This window comes from Schistocerca piceifrons, chromosome X (genome assembly GCF_021461385.2).
Source record: "Schistocerca piceifrons isolate TAMUIC-IGC-003096 chromosome X, iqSchPice1.1, whole genome shotgun sequence".
NCBI lineage: Eukaryota > Metazoa > Arthropoda > Insecta > Orthoptera > Acrididae > Schistocerca > Schistocerca piceifrons.
In genome coordinates this window covers 135,836,209-135,840,897 of record NC_060149.1, presented here as the reverse complement: position 1 = coordinate 135,840,897, position 4,689 = coordinate 135,836,209, and positions in this window count along the sequence as shown.

Sequence of the window (4,689 nt, the reverse complement as noted above, 5' to 3'; positions counted from 1 at the left end):
TAAACTCAGTAACGTATTGTTGCAAACGAGAACGAACACTTGAGTTTACTTTCGGCATTATATCGCCAATCACTTCACTTAAGATACCATATTGTATAAACGCTCTGCTTTAAACAAAACGAGGGTTAAAAAACTTCCTGGCAGATTAAAACTGTGTTCCGCACCGAGAATTGAACTCGTGACCTTTGCATTTCACGGGCTAGTGCTCTACCATCTGGTCCAAGGTCCCGAGTTCGATTCTCGGTCCGGCACAAAGTTTTAATCTGCCAGGAAGTTTCATATCAGCGCACACTCCTCTGCAGAGTGAAAATTTCGTTCTGAAGACGAGGGCTGATTGAAGACTGTTATGTACATTGCGTCATCAGACCACATCATACATAAGGGACTCCCCTTTCAGACAGTGAGCAGCGCGTATGGTGGAGGTCACTCCCTACGCAGTACATTTACGAGTGGAGTTCATTCAAATTGCGTTCTCATAATATGACAATACGAGATTCTTTTGTTAAATTTGAAAATTATAACAAATAAAAGTGACAAATTAAGTGTCTTAGCAGAATTACTTAAAATATTTATTTACATAAAATACTACAAGAATTTGTATTTTTATGTGAAATACACTTTCGTGTACGATTAAAGTCTGCTCTTAAGGGAACGTCTGGCTTAGCCGCAGTTTTTTATCTATAAGCCAAAAATATTTATTTACCTAAAAATCCGTTCCCTACTCATTATAGCATGGTCTAGCAAGTCATAAGTTTTATCTTCCATGTTATTAAGTCTAAGATTGCAGAAGAAGCAGTTATCTGGACGATAACATGACTTTTACATTTTCAGTCTCGCAACTGTATGGTATAACCCTTCTTGCGCTCCTTGTATACAAAGTATTTCAAAATGAAAATAAAAACTTCGTGATATTGTAGACGGTATCTAATGTCTGAGGATCGAAATTTGTAATGTTTCTGGTCACATCAGTTTTTTTCCAGAATTATTTGTGTAGTCTTGTTGAGTAGAAATATACTGATTCGTGAATCATATACATGTAAAGGGAGGCACCTAAAATTAAGCGCAAAGAACGCTTTAGCTTAATCAAAAATTTTTGTGCAAAACGGAATCGCTTGCTGATGGGAAATACGGGAGAACCTCCAAACAGAAGAGCTGTAGTTTGTTAAATTCCTCATAACTTAAAGTATTTATAGTCGTACGGAAGACCAAATGTATAACGTCCCAAGGCGTCGAAGTGAAGCCGAGCAAACTCTATTACATCATTTTAAGACGCCGTGCGATGAGGTATTTCAGTGGGCCCGCGATTCTCAATAAGACCACTTACGCGTGGCAGTAGGTAGCAAGGTGTTGTAAACTGCAAAATCAATTAAGATTAGCATAGTTTCCTCTACATCTACATTTATACTCCGCAAGCCACCCAACGGTGTGTGGCGGAGGGCACTTTACGTGCCACTGTCATTACCTCCCTTTCCTGTTCCAGTCGCGTATGGTTCGCGGGAAGAACGACTGTCTGAAAGCCTCCGTGCGCGCTCTAATCTCTCTAATTTTACATTCGTGATCTCCTCGGGAGGTATAAGTAGGGGGAAGCAATATATTCGATACCTCATCCAGAAACGCACCCTCTCGAAACCTGGACAGCAAGATACACCGCGATGCACAGCGCCTCTCTTGCAGAGTCTGCCACTTGAGTTTGTTAAACATCTCCGTAACGCTATCACGGTTACCAAATAACCCTGTGACGAAACGCGCCGCTCATCTTTGGATCTTCTCTATCTCCTCCGTCAACCCGATCTGGTACGGATCCCACACTGATGAGCAATACTCAAGTATAGGTCGAACGAGTGTTTTGTAAGCCACCACCTTTGTTGATGGACTACATTTTCTAAGGACTCTCCCAATGAATCTCAACCTGGTACCCGCCTTACCAACAATTAATTTTATATGATCATTCCACTTCAAATCGTTCCGCACGCATACTCCCAGATATTTTACAGAAGTAACTGCTACTAGTGTTTGTTCCGCTATTATATAATCATACAATAAAGGATCCTTCTTTCTATGTATTCGCAATACATTACATTTGTCTATGTTAAGGGTCAGTTGCCACTCCCTGCACCGAGTGCCTATCCGCTGCAGATCTTCCTGCATTTCGCTACAATTTTCTAATGCTGCAACTTCTCTGTATACTACAGCATCATCCGCGAAAAGCCGCATGGAACTTCCGACACTATCTACTAGGTCATTTATATATATTGTGAAAAGCAATGGTCCCATAACACTCCCCTGTGGCACGCCAGAAGTTGCTTTAACGTCTGTAGACGTCTCTTCATTGAGAACAACATGCTGTGTTCTGTTTGCTAAAAACTCTTCAATCCAGCCACACAGCTGGTCTGATATTCCGTAGGCTCTTACTTTGTTTATCAGGCGACAGTGCGGAACTGTATCGAACGCCTTCTGGAAGTCAAGAAAAATAGCATCTACCTGGGAGCCTGTATCTAATATTTTCTGGGTCTCATGAACAAATAAAGCGAGTTGGGTCTCACACGATCGCTGTTTCCGGAATCCATGTTGATTCCTACAGAGTAGATTCTGAGTTTCCAAAAACGACATGATACTCGAGCAAAAAACTTGTTCTACAATTCTGCAACAGATCGACGTCAGAGATATAGGTCTATAGTTTTGCGCATCTGCTCGACGACCCTTCTTGAAGACTGGGACTACCTGTGCTCTTTTCCAACTATTTGGAACCTTCCGTTCCTCTAGAGACTTGCGGTACACGGCTGCTAGAAGGGGGGCAAGTTCTTTCGCGTACTCTGTGCAGAATCGAATTGGTATCCCGTCAGGTCCAGTGGACTATCCTCTGTTGAGTGATTCCAGTTGCTTTTCTATTCCTTGGACACTTATTTCGATGTCAGCCATTTTTTCGTTTGTGCGAGGATTTAGAGAAGGAACTGCAGTGCGGTCTTCCTCTGTGAAACAGCTTTGGAAAAAGGTGTTTAGTATTTCAACTTTACGCGTGTCATCCTCTGTTTCAATGCCATCATCATCCCGGAATGTCTGTATATGCTGCTAGTGATAAGATATCAACGGAGATTTTTCTGCTGCGAGCTTTGACATATTAACAACCTTTCTGGATTGTATAGAAATGTGTGGGAATGTGTCAGTATAGCTTAGAGATAGTGTTGCCTGCGTAATAAACGTATTAGTGACACCAGATTAAGTCCCATAGTGCTCAGAGCCATTTGACACCAGATTTTTTATGAGAACTTTCGCCTGTCGTTAGTCGTATTATCCACGTCCTCTTAAAGCCACATAGCTTGAAAATACGACCCATGAACGCTGTTCTCTGCAAGGAGAAAAAGAGAAATTGCTGACACTGTAAATGGCGAAACTGAGCTAAATACTGACTCAAGAGAATTTTTAACAAAAATTCGCAAGAGATAAACTCTAGACTTCTAGAGGATCAAAAATATGTGGATTTACAGTGAAACCTTGCTTCTTGAAAATTCTGCGAGTGGCCATCCCCAGTTCTCAGGTATAGAAAGTTAAGCTATGTGAGCTTTCCAATAGTACTAAGCTTCACAAGATACTTAACTTCAATAAAGATGGCGTGTCTAGCAGAGATCAGGAGATTTAATACAGGGGAATTACGGAAGGAACGGCAAGGGAAGCAGTGAAAGAAGGACAAAAGAGACTGATTAGAGATAATTATGAGTTACAGAAAATTATTATCCAGGTATTGGTCATTTTTGCAACCTCGTCTTGCACTATTCTTACAGCATTATTCTTCTCATCAAGGGCCTGAAAATACGCATGGCTGCCCATACATCTATAAAAACCTGTACATTTCTAGAAGAGGGAGACAAGTACTGCTCAGGTTGCGTGCTGGTACGTTTCGGTTCCCATGTTTTCTATGGTAACCAGTGCCACTCAGTTTGTTTCTTAAGGCTAGATTTTCACTAGCTCGATATTTCCGGTATCGTTTTGAAACAGGCTGTACAACCAAATAGCCTACACTGGCGGTTTATCTCAATTCCTAGTTATCACTCTGCTTGCAACACGTTTCAGAAACTACAAGTTCTTTGTTAGATGAATTTGTGTCTCTCTCTTTTATCATTGATGAAGTACTGAATAAGCAGAAAAAGTCTTAAAAATAATGTTGCTTCAAATAATGTCACAAATAAAACTGTAGCCCGTCCTAGTATGAACAAGGCGTACAGCATCTAGGTGCTGCGCGAAGTTTTCATTTTTTAGGATAAAAGTCGATGACACGAAAGATCAATTTTTTTGGCTGTAACATGACGCACGGGGCTTAGCAGAAGATAGGTAATGAATGCTAAGCCAGCGCGGCGGCTAACAGCAAGTCGAGTGTCAGATCTTTCGTTTGTAAGGACTGTCTTCCGGAGTCTATTGAAGTACGTCTGAATGACGTCAAGACACAAACTGTTACCACAGAGCGTAAACGAACTGCCAGGGGCAAATAAGCTTCGGTGGCCAGCAGCTACGAACATGAATCAGTCAACGGAACGAGCGAGACGTTGCAGGGGCTGCACTCTGGAAGTACGAGGTGCATTCAAGTTCCAAGGCCTCCGATTTTTTTTCTCTGGACTGGAAAGAGATAGAAACATGCGCATTGTTTTAAAATGAGGCCGCGTTCATTGTCAATACGTTCCAGAGATGGCAGCACCG